Source organism: Pseudophryne corroboree, chromosome 4 (assembly GCF_028390025.1).
Source record: "Pseudophryne corroboree isolate aPseCor3 chromosome 4, aPseCor3.hap2, whole genome shotgun sequence".
Classification (NCBI taxonomy): Eukaryota; Metazoa; Chordata; class Amphibia; order Anura; family Myobatrachidae; genus Pseudophryne; species Pseudophryne corroboree.
The window spans coordinates 380,260,647-380,283,110 of NC_086447.1; the positions used below are offsets into that span (position 1 = coordinate 380,260,647).

At 44.0% G+C, this 22,464-nt stretch overlaps 1 long non-coding RNA gene across 2 annotated transcripts in view; it reads left to right on the plus strand.

Annotated features, from left to right (window-relative positions):
• LOC134909617 (uncharacterized) overlaps positions 1–20,370 on the plus strand; it is a 184,759-nt gene extending 164,389 nt beyond the window's left edge. For both annotated transcript variants that reach the window (XR_010175985.1, XR_010175984.1), the window contains exon 3: positions 15,227–20,370. This is a non-coding gene — a long non-coding RNA (uncharacterized LOC134909617). The remainder of the gene's footprint in view (positions 1–15,226) is intronic.
• Positions 20,371–22,464: the final 2,094 nt, after the last annotated feature.

Consider the following 22,464-nt stretch of genomic DNA (forward strand, 5'->3'; position numbering starts at 1 on the left):
TTCACTTGAGCGTCGGTGACGCTCAAGCAGCTTTGTAGTTAGTCAGGTTACACAAGGTTGCACTTACACCCTGTACTCACATTAAGGTATTCTTTGTATTTCATTGGTATAAGGTTTTAACATAAAGGTATAGTGTTGTGAGCGTCTGCATCGCTGGTGACCTCCTCGTGGTCTCGAGCGTAAGCTACGCCATAGCGAATTATTACCCTAGACATAACCAATAACGTGTCCTGTGATCGCTGGGCCGTGAGCGAACGTGACGCTTGAGCGTCTCGCCTACGGCTGAGCGATCGTTACGCAACTAGCGTACCATTACGGTACTTCTTAAGTAAACAGCGTACAGTGTTCTTAGCTTCATAAAGGGTTGTTATACGACAAAGGAATTTAGCATTGTCAATTGGGGACTCGTCCTATCCTTCTCATATCTGCACTAGGTAGATCAGCAGACATTATCCCTCCAGCAAAGGGTGGGAGGTTGTCTCACAGTGCTGACGGGATAAGCGTCTGCTTCGCTTAGATAAAGAATGCTGAAGGAATCCGGGAACCGGAAGTAAGAACAAAACGCTTGTGTCTTTTAAAACTGTTTTATTTCTCTTCTGTCTTGCGTATACACGCACGCATACATATATCTGCATTTTCTGTTTCATTTTCGTATATCACTATTCCTGTTTGCCAATTTTATAGTTGATAGAAAGTGCTAAAAAGAGATTTGCTGTTATTTCATAGTAGAGGTAATAGTTAAAGTATAGAACAAACACACGGTTTGTCTGAGATACAAGGCAGTCAGTGTGGATTGCGGTAGATGATCAGGGATCATTTACATTGATAAAAATATATTGTGTTGCGGTGGATCCTTTGCATTGCGTACACGTGTCGCTAACAAAGACTAGCGTACGCAATCCAAAAGGCAGACGCACGCAGCGTACATTACGCAACGTAGCGTCCGGTTACGCTCACGTAGCTCAAGTCACGAAAAAGTTGAATTAGCGCAAAGCGATAATTAGCGCAAGGCGATAAGTAACGCACAGCGGTAGATAACGCGAAGCGGTAAATAACGCAAATCTATTTTTGGAAAATCGGAAATTTAGTTTAACAGATCCTGCTCCTAATTGGTAACACTGTTGGGCTAAAGACAAATTTCTGCGCAGAAATAGATATAGAAACAAAAGTGTACATGTGTTGAGTGAGTGTGTTTTGTATACAAAAGTTTATATAACTTTAAGGTGGAACCAAAAGGAAAGCCGGGTACTCGTCAAGGGACATACGTGTAAGTGACATATACGGTGGCTAGGGAGGCATCCCTGGTTAAATAATATTTGAGCATTAGAGTATAGCGGACCATAAGGTAACAAGACCAGGAGGTCATAAGGTAACAAGACCAGGAGGTCATAAGGTAAAGGTAACAGACCAGGAGGTCATAAGGTAACAAAGAGGTCCGCTATAAAAGTCCAGTGGCACAACGCCTGGGGTGTTGGTGCAGAACCCATATAGGCCATACAAGCTCTGGCTGAAGGAATCGCAGCCGGAAACATAGATTCCATTGATCTTTCAGTACATGACAAGTAGTGCTCGTGTACTGAACGATTGGACCGCACGTAATTGTGTGCAGTAGTTAGTAATCTGACCTAATACCATTAGAGTAAAGTGGTCACAAACGCTATTTGTACATTCTGACGTGATTTGTGTAATTTTTTATTTTTGGAAGGGAAGTTCGCTGGTCACTCGGGAACTATCCAACAACCGATACTTACTGGGGACTGGTAGGTCCAGCACGCCCCAGTAAATAAAGGTTCACAGGGGCCCTGGGTTGGGTACAGCAGCTCTGGTTACAGTGATTGCAGTACTGGCCAACGTGGGCGAGAAGTAAGTGGGGTACTTGGTAAACCGCCACCGCCGGCCTGCCCAAGGACTTCTTGGTTTGTTTGTAAGGGTTCGCTGAAAGCCTTGATATTCAAGGAGGAATAAGCAACGCCTGCAGATTATGGGGGCCAGTTGTTCAGGTAGGGGGCGATCAACCTCGGTTCGGGTTGATTCAGAGAACCGATCCATCGGGTCGGCACGATATGTGATGTGTAAGAAATATGGAAATCACGCTGAAGTTTTATGTGATGAATAGGAGAGAATGACTGTACAAATTCCCAAGAATAGGTAGCTTCAGTCCAGTAGTGTTACAAAATTTAAGGAGGAGGATAAGTCTCATTGAACCAACGAAGAGACAAAATAAACATTATGAATATTTACAGTTATGGCAACAGGAAAGTGAATTACAAAAAGAGTCTATTGACTTTTCTGACTCTTATCTTGAGAGGAGAGATATGGCAGCAGGAGAGGAGTTGATTGCGGAGAGAAAAGCACAAAGGTGGAACAATAAAAACGCTCTTAGCAACTGTAATATAGATTATAAGGATAAGTGTAATAAATGTAACCATGATTATTGTAATACTGTTGAATGTACAACTATTAACCTGTGCAAGCTGCACCCCATGTCAAACCTCCCTCAGGAATACAAACAAGAAAGTGAGCCCAGAACGATGTCGGCACCTCTTCCAGAAGCCATCCTACAAGACATCCAGGTGGACACGACCAAATTGGTAAAGGCAATAATCGAACCCCCTAACAGAGGGTCAGGTGAGGTCGTGTCCACAGGTACGTACAATGTTTCATATCACGCACAAACAGATGTACCCCATATTGTAAGACCAACACAAGATGATGTAGCTGAGCTCGATCTGGCCAGGGTGATCTCAGTCCCCAATGGGAAGACTGACGATCAGGGAATCATTCCCGTCAAGGACAGTGCAATGCGCTGTCTCTGGTCCCGGACCGAATTGAGATCAATTATGTCTGAATTTCCTGATCCTAGGAGAAATCTAGCCAAATGTCAAAGGTTTATTAAAGAACTAGGAAACGCCACAGAACCCACCAACAAAGAGTGGCGGACAGTGCTGAGGGCATGTTTGCCCTCCAGGGTTGACCCTGAAAAATTCATTGCTGATTGTAAATTAAACACGGAGGTACCTTGTATGGAGGAACACAATCAGGAATGTATTAGACAGATTAACCGACAGTTAGGAATATATTTCCCAGCTGCTGTCAAGTGGAATGACATTCTCTCCATAAGGCAAAACGAAAGGGAAAATGTTTCTAATTATTTCAATCGAGCACTGCAAATAATGGCTAGAAACACTGGGATCGCAGACATCAAGACAAATGCACAACATAAAGGAATAGCGGTTAGGGTATTAATGAATGGTTTAAAGGATGAATTAAAAACAAGGGTACAGACCACCAACCCAAACTGGAGAGATATCTCGGTGGCCGCACTAAGAGAGGCCGTCATTAATCATGACCAGAATATCACCAGGTACAGAGAGTCACAAAGAGATAAGTTAATGGCAGCAAATATACAGGCCCAAACCACAAGACCACCCCAACAAAAGCCCCACACCCCTGCGAGAAACCCAGATATGGTAGTCTGTTACCATTGTCATAAAAAGGGACACATCGCAAGAGATTGTAGATCAAGAGAAAGACAACGACATAATCATGGTATCCAAGGAACCAGGGAAGTACAGGGGAAACGATTGATGATGATGAGCATCCGAGCGTTTGAGGAGGCATCAAATCAACCAAAACCTCAGGTCATTGACACGTGGAGGGAGCCCAGGATTTGTTACCATTGTAGGAGAGAAGGGCATTATGCCAGCAACTGTAATAACACACATAAAGTTAGACCCCCTAGACCAAGAAATGAGCAAAATTACAATACACACCATTATAATCAAGGATCACATAGGCAGGAAAGGTGATTATTAGGAATGGAGGCAAGCCTGAAGTAACGGTTAATGAAATGGGAGGTCATTCACTAAAGACACAGGAATGACCAGGTGAAAAGTTGTAAATGTATTTGTGAAAAATGTTTTTTTTCTCTCCCTCTCTCTATCCCCATCTCTGACTAGTAGTGGTAAGAATTCACACATTGCATATCCACTTGGTCCTTGCAGAAGTCTACCAAACCCCAGCATGACCTCCGCCACAATGTATTTCTGGCCAGATACAGACAGTGGAGTAATGCAGGTGCTGGTGGGGAGGGACTGCTCAAGGAGACCAGTAGACACATAGATATGACAGCCTAATAAGTCTGACAATGTTTTTCTAATGCTAACAATGTTTTCTTACAATGTTTAAAAATGCTTTGTTTCTCTTTTCTTATTGATGGTTATTGTCGAGTTATGTAATGTATATATGCACATGAATTGTTCTCTATCTCTTTTGTTTTTTTATTTTCTCTCTCTTCTCACTCATGTTTCCATGGTTTAAAGATGCTATGTCACCCCTCAGTTGGACCAATGGTAATGCCAGATTTTTGCTCCTTACAGAAAGATCGTCGGTTAGGAAGGAATATTGCATCACCAGAATGATCGTTTTTGAAGACTGAGAGACAACACCTTTGAGAGGACAGCAGAACAAGAAGAACAACAAGACGAGAGAACTTATTATCGTAACGAGTTCTCTCCCCCTCAAACTGATTTTCTTATACCCCATTTACAAATTTCTTCTTTTCTCCTCCTGTAAGATGGACTTGCCCCAAGAGACTGTGATATGGATTTTTCCCGTTAACCATGATGTTGACCAGAGCAGTCTGTTTCGGTGAGAGTACCAGTGAGGTCGAGAAAGGATCCAGAAAGGTCCTGATGACTGAGACGGAGGTGTAAATTTCCAATAGCAACCCAATCACCAAGCAAAGGCGAGTACCGGGCACGATCTAACAACCATGTTATTTGTAAACAACTGTGAAGGATTGTTAGCTGAAGAAAATTGTATCTGTAGGCTCTGTGATAATCTGGTTGAAGATGGATGCATAAAGAAATGCCAATCTAGTTTTAATATCCATATAGACCGGCATCCATTGAGTGACTATCACTCTCTAGTGGGTAACGTGTTAAACCAAACAGATTGTTGGGTATGCTCTCAAGTACCTCAGGGTCACAGCAAATCAGGGCTAGTACCATTTCCTTTAACGTTAGGGGAGGTACTTGAGCTAAGTGGTGGGAGACCGGTGGACCGGAGGTTTAACATCTCCAGCCCTCCTAGTTTGAAGCTCCACCAATACCATGTGGATAGGTCCCTCTTATGTTTTAACATCTCCAATCCCAGAAAACCGGGAAATTGGGAAGTGTCATGGAGCAACCTTACCATGACCTTTTCACACAGAGCAGATAGAATGCCTACAGATACAGAGCTCGTACGCCACATAGCCAGTAGAGGAAAATCTTTCCGGTATCGATATACCTTAGGAAATAGGATTACTAGAGTTGGAGAGGTATCACCAGGATACTGTGCACATATCATACAGACTGATACGTGCATTAAGCAGATGGAAGAATTAGGGTCAGGAGATTTCACCTGGAAGGTTTGTAACATGATCATGTCCTTCTCCGTCCCTTATGTTCTCCCCGATGATGCATATTTCATATGCGGGAGAAAGGCGTACAAGTGGCTTGCCCCAAACTCTGAAGGATTGTGTTATATTGGAAAAGTATTGCCTGAAGTGATGACTGTTACACATGACAAAATGAAGGACATACACCGTGGTGCCCAAGCTCCTTATACTCACACTCATTACGAGCACCGAGTTAAAAGACAACTGTCAGAAAGGTTAGAGCATCCGGCCTCTGATCTTATCCATGAATCCACCGGGATTCAGGTTCTGGTAGCGTTAGATTTCACTCGCACCGCTCGAGGTGTGATGAATTATAGATACATTTCCGCACTCGCCAATTTGTTAGATAATATCACTGAAATGTATGATGACACTTTCAGATACACTGGAAGAGAACTTCAAGCTTATAAAACAGAACTAGTTCAGCATAGGATGGTTCTTAATTATCTTACAGCAGTAACAGGCGGATATTGTGTTACATTGGCAACACAGTACGGCATAAAGTGTTGCACGTATATCACGAATAGCACCGAGGATCCGGTAGAGGTCATAGACCAAAAGATGGACGATATTCTCCAATTGAAGTGGGAATTTCGTCGAAAACACAATCTCACCCTTGCTGCTGTAGGTAATGAGCTGACTGGTTGGGTGTCATGGTTGAACCCGCGAAATTGGTTCTCCGGTTTAGGAGACTGGGCTCAAGGAGTCATAATGGATGTTGGAAAGTTTCTACTATGTATCTTAGGTGTCGTTATATCGATTGGATTGATATTTAGATGCGGGCAGGCTTTAATGAGGTGCAAACAAAGTACAAAAGTGATGAGCTTGAGGAGTGAGGAAACCGTAATTAACCTAGATTTGATTTATGACCCAATGATAGAAACCAGAATGTGATGAAAATGCGATTATACGGTCCGTTTCTTTCACCTGTTTTTCTGCTTTTCTCCCAGATACAAAGACCCCCTTGGACGAGGAAGCTGACGAGACGAGATGTATACAGACAACAGACAAGCACCAAAGAAGAAGATTTGACAACTTTAAATATGGACACTTGATGAACTTTGCCATGGATCCCCAGTTTCCCTAGTATTTTTAAACTCACGCTAGCCCAACATTTTTGTAAATCTGATGGCACTGACAAAGCTTGTTGCTCATGCCTAAGGAGCAAAACAGCGCAAAGAAGACGACTCTCAACAGATACCGAACACAACTTCAACAACAGATGTACATTTCCCTGACATAGAATATCATTGCATTTTTCGTAAGTGTTCTTTATCTTCATCTCTACAACCCTCAGGTAACGACACACATAGACGATAGGGAATACAGGCACAGATATCAGCAACCACATACCTCCCCCATTCATGTATCATCAACTAAAATGTGCATCCCCATTTTGTTACAACCACAGCCGAAATGAGCTCGGTAGAGTTTGACAGCCCATCCACAGACCTGTACCACAGGATAAGAAGGAATTCAAATGTATACTTCGCAATACCTCGAAGCTTGATTTACAACACGTACGGCACGATGATACATGACCCCCCAAACATGGATTCATACACACATGCTTCTGCTATCTCACTAGGTCATACCCTCTTCACACCTTCTCCTCTCTCCTCCCCTACCCAACCATGGAAATCAATTAACCCCTGACTTACATTTTTCTCCTTAAATGTTTTGTGGCAGTTATTATTGACTGCCAAAGGGTGGACTGTCAAAGTCAGAAAAATGTCTCAATGCACGTTGCCATATTTGCACCGCACACTGGTCCGCGCTGCGCGTGCGTGCGCTCTCCCGTGGATGCGCATACCCGCAATAACGTGCACTCGCAGGCGCGGTATGCGTATTTACGGTAGAGTTTATGTAGTCGTAGCGTGCGACTCATTCGTTACAAATGTTCACAATTAATGTAGTTTATAGATCATGGTCCCTTTGATAGATTCTGAAAGTTTGGTTAAAATACAATGTCCCAGAGCTGAGGAATCCCTCTTTATATCGTACGAAGGGTCTAACAGGAATCATACAGCAGTGTTTGGTACCCATCGGAAGAGTATTTAATTAGCAATATTCCGGTGTTGGTTTGGAGCGTATTAATCGCTCGTGCGAATAGTTATGGACATAAGAAGTTTATGTCCATTTCTATTAATTACACATACTCAGGTATGCGGCGGGAAACCCAGTTTCCCACCCACCTGAGCTGTTGGAAATCGTCACAGCCCACCTGTATGAATCACCCTATGACCTTTTGTTATGATGCAGGGCCGAATTCCTTCGGCCAATGGACAATGGGATTGTAGGACCAGGAGATTGCATTGTGTGTGGGGCATAAATAGGCAGGCCGACCACATCCAGCTCTCACTCTCTCATCAACGGTTATCTGCTGATAGCCGGGAGCTGGATATCGAGGCGCAGGCGATCATACCCTTTGTGCGTAAGTTTCTCTCCGTTATCATTGTCTTTCTGTGAGCCAATTTCTCTCATCTCATCTCTCTCTCTCTCTCTCTCTCTCTGTTCTGTTCTCTCATATCTCCCCTAGACTAGGCTAGTATTGTATTGTAGTAGATAGTATTGTATTGTATTGCATTTAGGTCAGTGTAGTATTGTCTTTTTGTATTTATTGTTTAGTTCTGTGGTTAGGAAGTCTCTGTTATATTGTAGTGTATCATTTGTACTGTTATCCCCTTTTACAAGTATATTAGAGATAATACAGTTAATAGGCTTTGGAACCTAAACCAGCATCTGTGTATTTCCTATAGTGTTAAGTGTTCACTTGAGCGTCGGTGACGCTCAAGCAGCTTTGTAGTTAGTCAGGTTACACAAGGTTGCACTTACACCCTGTACTCACATTAAGGTATTCTTTGTATTTCATTGGTATAAGGTTTTAACATAAAGGTATAGTGTTGTGAGCGTCTGCATCGCTGGTGACCTCCTCGTGGTCTCGAGCGTAAGCTACGCCATAGCGAATCATTACCCTAGACATAACCAATAACGTGTCCTGTGATCGCTGGGCCGTGAGCGAACGTGACGCTTGAGCCTACGGCTGAGCGATCGTTACGCAACTAGCGTACCATTACGGTACTTCTTAAGTAAACAGCGTACAGTGTTCTTAGCTTCATAAAGGGTTGTTATACGACAAAGGAATTTAGCATTGTCACGTATAAGGGAGGATGTTCCGAGGTGGTTAACGTCCTTACCCCTACTTATTACAGCTTGACAAAGGGAACACACGGCTTGACACCTGTTGTCCGCATTTCTGGTGAAATACCTCCACACCGAAGAGCTGATTTTTTTGGTATTTTCACCAGGCATGTCAACGGCCATATTCCTCCCACGGACAACAGGTGTCTCCCCGGGTGCCTGACTTAAACAAACCACCTCACCATCAGAATCCTCCTGGTCAATTTCCTCCCCAGCGCCAGCAACACCCATATCCTCCTCATCCTGGTGTACTTCAACACTGACATCTTCAATCTGACTATCAGGAACTGGACTGCGGGTGCTCCTTCCAGCACTTGCAGGGGGCGTGCAAATGGTGGAAGGCGCATGCTCTTCACGTCCAGTGTTGGGAAGGTCAGGCATCGCAACCGACACAATTGGACTCTCCTTGTGGATTTGGGATTTCGAAGAATGCACAGTTCTTTGCTGTGCTGCTTTTGCCAGCTTGAGTCTTTTCATTTTTCTAGCGAGAGGCTGAGTGCTTCCATCCTCATGTGAAGCTGAACCACTAGCCATGAACATAGGCCAGGGCCTCAGCCGTTCCTTGCCACTCCGTGTGGTAAATGGCATATTGGCAAGTTTACGCTTCTCCTCCGACAATTTTATTTTAGGTTTTGGAGTCCTTTTTTTTCTGATATTTGGTGTTTTGGATTTGACATGCTCTGTACTATGACATTGGGCATCGGCCTTGGCAGACGACGTTGCTGACATTTCATCGTCTCGGCCATGACTTTTTGTTCTCCATATTTTAATAGGCACAACTAAAAGGCACCTCAGGTAAACAATGGAGATGGATGGATTGGATACTAGTATACAATTATGGACGGGCTGCCGAGTGCCGACACAGAGGTAGCCACAGCCGTGAACTACCGCACTGTACTGTGTCTGCTGCTAATATATAGACTGGTTGATAAAGAGATAGTATACTCGTAACTAGTATGTATGTATAAAGAAAGAAAAAAAAACCACGGTTAGGTGGTATATACAATTATGGACGGGCTGCCGAGTGCCGACACAGAGGTAGCCACAGCCGTGAACTACCGCACTGTACTGTGTCTGCTGCTAATATATAGACTGGTTGATAAAGAGATAGTATACTCGTAACTAGTATGTATGTATAAAGAAAGAAAAAAAAACCACGGTTAGGTGGTATATACAATTATGGACGGGCTGCCGAGTGCCGACACAGAGGTAGCCACAGCCGTGAACTACCGCACTGTACTGTGTCTGCTGCTAATATAGACTGGTTGATAAAGAGATAGTATACTCGTAACTAGTATGTATGTATAAAGAAAGAAAAAAAAACCACGGTTAGGTGGTATATACAATTATGGACGGGCTGCCGAGTGCCGACACAGAGGTAGCCACAGCCATGAACTACCGCACTGTACTGTGTCTGCTGCTAATATAGACTGGTTGATAAAGAGATAGTATACTACTAATATTATATATACTGGTGGTCAGGTCACTGGTCACTAGTCACACTGGCAGTGGCACTCCTGCAGCAAAAGTGTGCACTGTTTAATTTTAATATAATATTATGTACTCCTGGCTCCTGCTATAACCTATAACTGGCACTGCAGTAGTGCTCCCCAGTCTCCCCCACAATTATAAGCTGTGTGAGCTGAGCAGTCAGACAGATATATAATATATATAGATGATGCAGCACACTGGCCTGAGCCTGAGCAGTGCACACAGATATGGTATGTGACTGACTGAGTCACTGTGTGTATCGCTTTTTTCAGGCAGAGAACGGATATATTAAATAAACTGCACTGTGTGTCTGGTGGTCACTCACTATATAATATATTATGTACTCCTGGCTCCTGCTATAACCTATAACTGGCACTGCAGTAGTGCTCCCCAGTCTCCCCCACAATTATAAGCTGTGTGAGCTGAGCAGTCAGACAGATATATATAATATTATATATAGATAATAGATGATGCAGCACACTGGCCTGAGCCTGAGCAGTGCACACAGATATGGTATGTGACTGAGTCACTGTGTGCTGTGTATCGCTTTTTTCAGGCAGAGAACGGATTATAAATAAAACTGGTGGTCACTATCAGCAAAACTCTGCACTGTACTGAGTACTCCTAATGCTCCCCAAAATTAGTAAATCAAGTGTCTCTCTAATCTATTCTAAACGGAGAGGACGCCAGCCACGTCCTCTCCCTATCAATCTCAATGCACGTGTGAAAATGGCGGCGACGCGCGGCTCCTTATATAGAATCCGAGTCTCGCGATAGAATCCGAGCCTCGCGAGAATCCGACAGCGTCATGATGACGTTCGGGCGCGCTCGGGTTAACCGAGCAAGGCGGGAAGATCCGAGTCGCTCGGACCCGTGAAAAAAAACATGAAGTTCTGGCGGGTTCGGATTCAGAGAAACCAAACCCGCTCATCTCTAATTCTAATTAGTATGAATTATTTTATTACTATTTTATGAAGGTAACATAATAATAATAAACCTTGTTTTTATTAGAAAAAAACGCTGGCAGTGATAAATATAAAAGGGTTCTTTAGCGCAACCTTTCTTTTCTTTTTCTCATTTCAGCTGCTGTGTACTGCCTGCTATAATGTATAATAGTAGCGTTGTGCCTGGCTCCTTCTTTGCGAGATGCACCACTACCATTACATATTGCAGCAATCAGCACTGCAGCTGCCTGCCCCTTTTGGTCTGCCTCCTCCCCTGTCTTCGCTGTAGTGTTTCTTGGGACTGGTAGAGTCATCATGATGTCTCTCCCAGGCCATTCCCACAGTGCCCTGTGCAGAGGAGCCATAAGGATGGTCACAGCATTGGGGCAGGCAGCGCACTAAAAACACTAAGCAAGAGCCAGGAGAAGAGGCGGCAAGGTGGGCGTTGACAGAGGAGTAAGAGGAATGAGGATAACAGTACCCTGGTTGGGTTGGGGAGAGGGGGAAAGAGGAGATGGAAGAATGATGATGATGAGGAATGTGGAGGAGGAATGACGACGATGATGAGGAGGAATGATGATAATGATGAGGAATGTGGAGATGATGATGATGAGAAGGAATGATGATAATGATGAATGTGGATAAGGAATGATGATGATGAGGATGTGTATAAGGGGCTCTACTGTATGGCGTAATGTGTAAAATGGGTACTACTTAGTGGCATAACTACTGCCCCCGCAGCCACTGCGGAGGCTTGGAAGAGCAGGGCTGCGCGGGTGCCGCCACTAATTCAGAGCAGATTGACATGCTGACTAGTCGTCCGCACGTCAATCTGCAAAATGTCCCTTCCAAGATGGCCGCTGCCATTGATGAGACATGCTAGAAGTCATAGTTGACCTCTCGCGGGTAAGAGGTGCTGAGACCCGCGGGAGCGCATAGCGCTTTCCGGCGGCACCCTGCAGCCTGCCACCCTGCTACTGTGCAGCGGCAGGGGCAGCTGCAGCAATGGGGGGGGTCGGGCAGTGGTGCCTGCGGCATACTAAACAGCGGGGAGCGGTTTGGGCAGCATTACTCCCCATGACACCCAGCGCATGAAACCTCTGGCAACGAGCATAAAACCCAGCGCATGAAACCCCTGGCAATGAGCATGACACCCTGAGTATGAAAACCCCTGGCATTGTGCATGGAACCAAGATCATGAAACCCTTGGCAACGATCTGGTAATTTAAAAGTAATTAGAAGCCATACTGTAGGGCTTAATGTGTAATGGGCATAGCGGTGTGTGGCGTAATGTATCACGGACATTGTGGTATGTGGTATAATGTATACCGGGCATCGCGGTGTGTGTCATAATGTGTAACAGGCATGATGGTGTGTGGTATATTGTATCACGGGCATTGTATGTGGCATAATGTCTTAAGGGCATTGCAGTGTGGGGTATAATTTATAACGGGCATTGCGGTGTGTGGCATAATGTTTCACAGGCATGACGGTGTGTGGTATACTGTCTCAGGGACACTGCAGTGTGTGGCATAATTTATAATGGGCATTGCGACGTGGCATAATGTGTCACAGGCATTACGGTGTGTGGCATAATGTCTAAGGGCCATTGCAGTGTGTGGCATAATGTCTTAGGGGCATTGCAGTTTGTGGTACAATGTATAACGGGCATTGTGGTGTGTGGCATAAAGGTAATTAAAGAAAGTGCTAAATGTACACTTTGACCTTTGTTTATGCCATTACCTCTTATACAGTAATATAGCAACTAGTGCACTTATGTTTATAGGAAAATGCATGAAACACAGTTAGCCAGTGGGCATTCACCCTACTTTTTCAATTCCTACTTAAATTATACACTGAGGAAGATACTGGTAACAAAACACTGTTGGACTTACATTGTAATTATATTTACACAGTAGTTCACCACTGAAACCACTTGATTTGATTAGTTTATTTTTATTTATCAATTATTTGCTTTGTCTACACCGGCATATGACTACCTAAAAACCAACTACCTGTTTCGCTAAATGCTCACTACCTATTTCCCAGGAGCAGATCCTGAAGAAAATGACAAGGGGGTCACTACAACAGGGTGGTACTAACGGTGCACGGCACATAGCGCATTTGTCCTGTGGGCAGAACCAGCCACATCCACCCAGGCATTACAGTGTGTGGCATAATGTCTTAGGGGCATTGCAGTTTGTGGTATAATGTATAACGGGCATTGCGGTGTGTGGCATAAAGTGTCACAGCATGCCGGTGTGTGGTATAATGTCTCAGACACACTGCAGTGTGTGGCATAATTTATAACGGGCATTGCGGTGTGGCATAATGTGCCACAGGCATTACGGTGGGTGGCATAATGTCTAAGGGCCATTGCAGTATGTGGCATAATGTATACTGGGCATTACTATAAGGAGAAATAATGACAAATAATGTAAGGGGCATGAATCAGGATTATAATTTTTTCCTGCGGTCGCCAATGTCTCGGCGTGCAGGTTGCAAAACTGGGGTATAAGGTAGTCTTTTCCTGCAACGCCATGCCACTTTCAGAGAAGCCACACCCATTTTAATGAAGCCACACCCCTTTTTTGGCATGCACAAATTCTTCACTTTGATAGTGCCAATTATGAGGGGGGAAGGGGGGGGGGGCAGAGATTTTTTGGATTGAGGGAGAAAAATCTCTAGTTACGCCACTGGTACTACTGTGTGGCGTAATGTGTATAAAGGGATCTACTGTTTGGGGTAATGTGAGTAATGGACACTATTGTGCAGTGTAATGTGAATAACGGACACTAGTGTGTGGTGTAATGTGAATAACGGACATTACTGTGCTGTGTAATGTAAATTATGCACATGCTATCCCTATTTCTAATATTGGGAGTACCAATTCTCTTTCTGGCACAGGGCACCAAAATGTCTAGTTATGGCTCAGCACCACAATAAGGAAAGAGATGGGGGAACAATGGTGATACTGATGTTTGATCACAAGAAAGGGGTGCGGCTTACCACAGGAACGTGGCCTTACTGGATATGTCATCCACATGATGGTGATGGGGAGTGGTAGTGGGTGACAGGACGAGGGTGACAGGAAGAGGTAGAGGGTGACGGGGGGAGTGGATGAGTGGGAGAGGCAGTTTATGATAGGGAGATGGTGACACAGTAAAATATTTTTGTACTCATTTCATACACGTATTGTGCAACACTGTGAAGGTGGTACCACGGTAATATTTTTCATTTAATTTCCTACTCATACACATATTGTGCTACACTGTTGGTGAAATGAAACCACAGTGTTTGATTACTATTCCTGACTCATACACATATTGTGCGACACTGTGGGTGAAGGTGGTACCACAGTAATATATTTTCGTACTCATCTCATACACGTATTGTGCGACACTATTGGTGAAAGTAAACCTTAACATTAGATTATTATCTCTGACTCATACATGTATTGTGACACTGTAGGTGGTGCAATTTTTGTACAAATTGTGGTGTGTGCTGAATCCCACTTGGTTCATGTTTCTTAATAGATATGTAGGGCGAACAATTGAGAGAAGAGGCATAGACGGCTTAAATCAGGGCATGTAAAATCAAAGAAAAAGTAAAAGTCAGATTAGTTAAAGTCAGATTAATGCAATAATCAATACAATTGCTGTCTATGCAATAAAGACTGTCACGAATGCCCCCAATGATTAATTTACATTTTTTTTAAATCAAACAAATGAAATGAAATTGCTAATCAATCCTTCACCATTTTTGCTGATTTTGGTTTCATTTTTTTAATTTTACAAAAACAGCTAAAATCACATGATTTGGCCGTTTTTTTGTTTCCTAAAGTATTATTAACCCCAATAACATTAATTTCCAGGCATTTCCAGGCAATTTTGACCACAGTACATATAATAATATATATATATATATATATATATTGTACAATATATATTTTTAGATGCTGTAATCATCTGTACAGATTACTTTCAGCCTCAATGTAGGATCAGTTCCTGAAAGTTATGTTAGACCTGGAGAAGGTAACTGCTTCATCAAGCTTTACGCAAGTTATATATCCCATGTTAATAAATGTTTTGACCAATATTCACAACTAATTTTTGTATTAATTCAACATATTTCCACTTTATTGCAGACATCGTGGCAGAAAGGGAGCGCAATTGCGCCGAGTCCCGGATGTGGCTCCCTTATATGGAATCCAAAACCTGCAAGATCTGACGCTGGATGAAAACAATACAGTGATGTAGTCAAAACTGACTGTAAATTAATGTTATTGAGGTTAATAATACTGTGGGAACAAAAACAGGCCCACGTTTTGTGATTTTAGCTGTTTAAAAAAAAAAAATAATAATAATAAAATGCAGATTCAAAACAAAAACAAAACCCCGCAATTATGGTTTTGGCAAAACCAATGAATATCCAAAGCACGGAGGAGATACAGATAGAAAACCAATAGACAAGAATAAGGCTGGCGCACATCTCTAGTTACTGTATGTCCACTTTCCCTACCTTTACCTAATGTCAGCGCAGCACTTATCCCTCTCACAGCTTGACTTAGGTGGGGATGGTGATCTCTACGTACCAGCAGGGTCAATCACAAAAAGCTATGCTTAGCTTTTTGAAGTTTAGTACATAGGTGTGATAATGGCAACTGCAATCTACAGCACAAATGAGTCTTCTGCATTAAATTTAAGTGAAATCTTCGGCATTAGTCTATTAGAACATAGCAACAATTCATAAAATTATGCAGAAACTGGTGTTTCTATATTGTTTTTTGAGAAAAAAAATGAATAACACATAGGGGTCTATTCAATTGAAGTCGGAATTGCTATCAAGTCAGAAAGACGTCACTTTCCGACTTTTTTAGGTCGAATCAGGGTTCGACCTATTCAACTCAGTTGCTGTTTTTCTGACATGTGGATTGGCGTATTAGCTGCGGATCCCTGCATTTTGTCAAATTTGCGGCCATTTCAGACAGTTTTTGGGCCGTTTTCGACAATGCTGATTCGACTTCAAAAAAAGCCAGTTTAGCATTGTTGAAAATGGGCAAAACCTACGGAAATGCTCGCAAATTAAATACTGAACTGTCGGATCCTCTCCGTTGGAGAGGATCTGACAGGAATTGAATAGATCCCATAGGCCCCTAAATCTGAATCAAAACCCTCATAGCTGTCACTCAGGAATGGTACTTAAAACACAAGTACATTGGGCCTAATTCAGATCTGATCGCTGGGCTCCGTTTTTTGCTGTCCTGCAATCAGAGAGTCACTGCCTACATGGGGAATGTATTTTCGCTGTGCAAGTATGCGTTCCTATGTGTAGCAGAGCTGCTCAAAATTAGTTTGTGAAGTCTCTGCGCAGCCCAGGACTTACTCTTCAAGTGCGATTGAATCCTGCTGATCGGGGCTGGAGCTGACGTCAGACACCCTCCCTGAAACGCTTGGGCACGCCTGCGTTTTTTCAGACACTCCCTGAAAACAGTCAGTTGCCACCCACAAATGGCCTCTTCCTGTCAATCACCTTGCGAAAGGCCGTGCGAATGGATCCTGTGCACCATCCTGTCGCTGACTGCCGATGCCCTTTGTAGACGGCCGATGCACGTGTGCATTGCGGCTCAGACACATGTGCAGTTCGGATCTGATCGCCCGCTGTGCGAAAATGCACAGCAGCGATCAGATCTGAATTACCCCCATTGTACTAACCTGCCATCTCCAGGTGTGTCTGTGTCGCATCTGATCAGCTGCCAGCAGGACTCCATCTTCTTCATCAGAAGAGGAGAATGAAGGTAAGTAGTAAGGAGGACTGAAATGGAAGAAAAGAGGTGGCAGGAGAAAGTGCAACGATATATAAACATATACACTGTGGCTTGGGCGAGGGGGCATGTGGCACACACTGAGGCCTGAGGAGAACATGGTGACTCACACACTGGGTCCTGGGGGTTGGGGCCATGGTGACACACACAGGGCTGCCATCTGAAATGATGGGGCCTGCGACTGACAAAATAGGCTGAAAAAGATTAGAAGCCAGCAGTGGGAGAAACAGAATCAGCTGAGGGGAGAAGAGAGACAGTAGTGGAGGACGTGCAGGGAATTAGCTGGGGCAGTAGAAGACTGATAGAAGGGGGACTAAAGAGGAAATCAGATACAACTAAAGGTGGATGAAAGAACAGTTATGTGAAAAGAAGGAGAGTGGAAAAGATATAAAACTGGAAAAGGTACAGTAGAGAACAGAAAAGGGAACAAAGGAATGAAGAGCCGAGTGGAAAATGTTGTATGGCTGAGTGAGGGGGATGACTTTGTGCTTCTATTGAAGACAGATCACAGCATGAGTGGACTTGCAGTAGAAGAAGCCTGTTGGTCAGTGTATGTGTGAATCTTCAGAGTTCCATAATGTAATTTATTATATATATATAACATTATGGGGCCTTTATATCAATACCCCTGCTATGAGGCATTGTTAGTGAAGGCGGTGTGTGCGCCGAGGCTCCGCTATGTGAGCAAGCGATGTGTGTATACAGTACAGTGTGTATATATGTATATATATATATATATATATGTAGAATTAGAATAAATGTGGCTTTCCCTATAAATTTATTACAGTCTAGCTTGCTGATGCTTTTTTTAATGATCCGGCTTCCCCTGTTGTGTTATGAATCACTGCTGCAGCTCATTTCTGTCTGTATTCTGGCTTTCTCCTAGCAACTAGGATGCTGGCTGTCACGTACAGCAGCACACCTATTTGGAATGCCTTGTTTCCTGACTTCAGTCTGATGACTCCTGTGATTGGTCTCTCTCCCTTTAATTAGGGATTCTGGCCAGTTCCTATTGCCAGTCATATTCCTTAGTTCCTGTTACCTAGTGAAGCCTGTCACACAGTTCTCTACTCCTGTGCCCTGATCTTTCTGTCTGAGTCCTGCATCCTTGTACCTTTCCTCAAGTCCTCATTGTGCTGTCCCTGCCAGTCCTTAACCCGTGCCCTATTGGATCCTGCCCAGTACCTCCTATCCTGTGTTCATTCCTGCTTCATGTCCTTGTCTTGCTGTGGCCCTCCAGTTATTCAGGTGTATGGTCCTGATCCATGTCCAAGCTCCCAGCTTGTGTGTCTATGGTTACCACTAGCAAAGTTTATTCATCGAGGCTATTGAGTGAGCCCTTACTACTAGAGGTTTAAGCACAAGCAGCCTCCTAAGTTCCAGTGTAAATGTTGTGCACTAAGGGAACAGCTGTTATTGGCAGAAAACCCTTTCACAAGCTCTAGGGGTCTTATACATGCTACTGTGTCCTTTGGTGATCCTGGCATGCTGCGGCTTTCCTGAGATGGTCAGTGGTGCAGGTTGTGCACCCATGGGGATGGTGGGAAGGGGCCTGCATAATTTGTCAGTCACGGCCTCACAATTTCTTATGGCAGCCTTGGCAGTAGCAGCTAGTAGGAGCATGATGACATGCAAACTTTAGCCCGAGAGATGGAAGGGAGAAAGCTGTAAGATGATTACTAATGGGAAGCTGGGGAAGAACAGCTTTGTAGAGAAGGACCTCAGAGCAGTGAGTGCAACATGTGCAGAGGAGGAGCTGTGTTCCCTATGGAAACAGAGAGCAGGGTTCTCATAGTTCAGAATGCAGCCAGTTGTGGGTCCATGAGTGAAGGCACTTCCACTGGCCCCCAGTCAATCTGATAGGCAGCTGCTTTGGGGGGAAAGATGAGAGGTGGGCAAGGCAAGCCATCACTGCCGGAGCCCACCCCAACTCCTTGGCACTTGCAGCCGCCACTCCATCCACATCATAAAATGTGTCAGCTAATTGAGTGATCTGCCAACTTATACAGCTGGCTAATTGCATTTTTAAAAATGTATTTTTACGTCTGGCCAGACATACTGTAATATCCAATTAGTTTCAACCACCTTTGGATCCTCCTTTAATTTTGTATGACTCCCGACTGCTGGTGCTTCCCTTTAAAACGCAGTCATCTCCGAATCAATCCACATCCACTGTGTCCTTTAAACAGAGATGTTTCTTAGCTGGTGACGTGTGCTGAGCTCTAATCGCGCTCTTAACGCGTTTCCACACCTACTGTTGGCATCAGCCGCTTCCTCAGAAGTAGTTTGGAAACACCCCACCAAATCTAACTCTCTGCACATGTTATATCTGCCCTACCTGCACTGCACATGGTTTTGCCCATTAAAGAAAAATTTTGCTGCTGCGATCAGGGCTGATTTAGGCCTTGTGTTTCATTATTTGGCCTAATACTGGTATACAAACACGGCTTTGTATTACAGCTCCATATGCTTGCTGTATATGGTAGAAATGTCCAATGATAATCCAAAAATAAAAGAGTTATGTGAGAACAAGTGGAATTGTGTTGCGCTCAGCTTCTTGGGTGATGGTGTGTCATATATTATTTGGTGCTGAGATCAATCTCAAAAATTGAACAGTATACAAAGTTATAAATATAAATGCACATATGGATAATCTCCTATGAGCGAATGACAGAGCAAAGTGAGTGGAAAGATAAATATGACAAAAGCTAATCAATGTTTAAATCAAAACAAAAACTTGGCATGTAATATAGCAGATATGGCAATACGGTTCTGTATATAATCGCAAAAATGCATGACATACAGGTAGGTATATCTATATAACATACTTTATGACTATGTGCAAACAAATGTAGTAGTCAGTAATTTGGAGATGCAATAGTAACCAAACTGTGGAACGGGTGTTGATGGGCAATATGCTATTACTGTAATTAACCAGTGATTGATGCCTCTAAAAAGTATCAATATTGAGCCTATGTAAATGTAGACAGTGGCATCCCCCTTGTCTACAGGGAAACTAAATGTACGTGCAACTGAGTTGCAGCTGTGTGTTCCTGTCTTCACGGTCTTCCTGGCAGGACCAGTGACAGGAGCTGGACTGCTTAGTGATTAACAGGGGCTCTGTACTGACCATCGTCTCTTGTGAGCCAACAACCAATGATGCGTCTAAGAACAGAAATCTACCAGAGTATGTGTCCCAGAGTTGACTGCAGTCTGGATATTTTGCCAAGTTAGGCTCCTGAGAACCAACCAGCCACCGGACATCCCCTCTACTACAGAGATTCACCTGATGTTCCTCCTGCAGCCGCTTGCTCTGTGTCTGCTCTGGCTTCCTTCACCAGCTGCAGCGTTCATCCCAAGCATCTGTGGTCTGTGTGCCACACTTCTGGGATGGCCTGTCATGTGATGCTGTAGTAGAGAACTCCGTGTGCCCATTAAGTCCAATGGAAGAGATGACCTGGCTGCATAGGGGGTACGGTCATTAGGTCGACCACACTTAGGTCGACAGTCATTAGGTTGGCCACTATTGGTCGACATGCATTAGGTTGACATGGTCACTAGGTCAACGTGGTCACTAGGTCGACATGGAAAAACGTCGACATGAGGTTTTTATTTATTTTTTAATTTTTTTAACTTTTTCATACTTTACGATCCACGTGGACTACGATCGATAATAGTAACCTGTGCTGAGCACAGTGGTAGCGGAGCGAGGCATCTTGCCATGCGATGGAACACGATGCACTAATTGAGGTTTCCCGTCACTTTACGAAGAAAACGACACCAAAAAAAGTAAAAAAAAACCTCATGTCGACCTTTTCTCATGTTGACCTTGTTCATGTCGACCTAATGACCACGTCGATCTAGTGACCATGTCGACCTAATGCATGTCGACCAATAGTGGTCGACCTAATGACTGTTGACCTTCTTTGCAGCGGTGCGATCGAATCTGGAATGCGCATGAGCTGCGCGCGCACTGTGCACGCGCGTCATTGCCCAGCGACATTCATCTCCGGGCAACGAAGGTGACAGTGAAGAAAACGGTCGCAACAGTAACCGCAAGAAGATTGACAGCGGGAAGGCGTTCCGGGGCGTCAACTGACCGTTTGAAGCCGCTTTCGGGGAGTAGTAAGAAAAACGCAAATGTGTCCAGGCGAACGGAGGGCGGATGTCTGACGTCAAAGCCGTGACTATCATCGCTGGACCCGTCGCACATGATAAGTATGTCCAGGGCTGGTCTTATTTTGTGTGAAACTTTTTTAGCATAGCAGGGATGCACAAGCGTTCGCAGCCCTGCTATGCTAAAATACACTCCCCCATATGCGGAGATTAGTTGATCGCACCAGCAGCAAAAAGTTACTTGGTGCGATCAACTCGGAATGAGGGCCATGGTTTTGGCCAACTGCTAACAAATTTGCTGCTACAATCAGTTCTGAATTACCCCCTATGTTAAGTGCACACACAGGATTTACCACAGATTTAGGGGTAAAATTACGAAAAGTGCCTGAGCTATTGCTATGTGCACTGCAGGTGGGGCAGATATAACATGTGCAGAGAGAGTTAGATTTGGGTGGGTTATTTTGTTTCTGTGCAGGGTAAATACTGGCTGCTTTATTTTTACACTGCAATTTAGATTGCAGATTGAACACACCACACCCAAATCTAACTCTCTCTGCACATGTTAAATCTGCCTCCCCTGCAGTGCACATGGTTTCGCCTAACTGCTAAAAAAATTCCTGCTGCGATCAACTTGGAATTATTCCCCATGTGCACTGCAGGGGGGTGGGGGTGGGGGTGGGGGGGAGGTGTGTGGAAGGGGGGGGGGGGGGCAGATATAACATGTGAAGAGAGAGTTAGATTTGGGTGGGGTGTGTTCAAACTGAAATCTGAGTTGCAGTGTAAAAATAAAGCAGACAGTATTTACCCAGCACAGAAACAAAATAACCCATCCAAATCTAACTCTCTCTGCACATGTTATATCTGCCCCACCTGCAGTGCACATAGCAATAGCTCTGGCACTGAAGTCAATAGCTAAAAGCCCATAGTAAGTATGGATGGTGCAAAGGTTAGCATTACTGCCTCATAGCCCTGAAGTCACGGGTTCGATTCCCACCTCACTGTGTGGAGTTTGTATATTCTCCCTGTACTTGTGTGGGTTTTCTCCAGGTACTCCAATTCCTTTCCACAATCCAAAAATATACTAGTAGGTTGACTGGCTCCCAACATAAAGGAACCCTAGTGAGTAAGTGTGTGCTTAGGGCACACTAGATGGGCCAAGTGGTTCTTATCTGTCGTCAACTAATATGTTTTTATGTAGGTTCCACAGCTATTTAAGTTCCACCCATAAAGTCATTCTGCGTCTCATATAAACACTTTGGTGTTGATGTATTGCTGAACACAAGTTAGTTTTATAGATGTACAGTATTTTGCATATTGTCTCACTGCCATGCTCAAGCGCCTACAAACGATACACAGCTCAGTAGCATCTCCACACTGTAGAGGCGGAAATGCGTTAGAATGATATGTTCGTCTGTAGTCTAAGGGGGAGTGTAGAAGTTGACCAT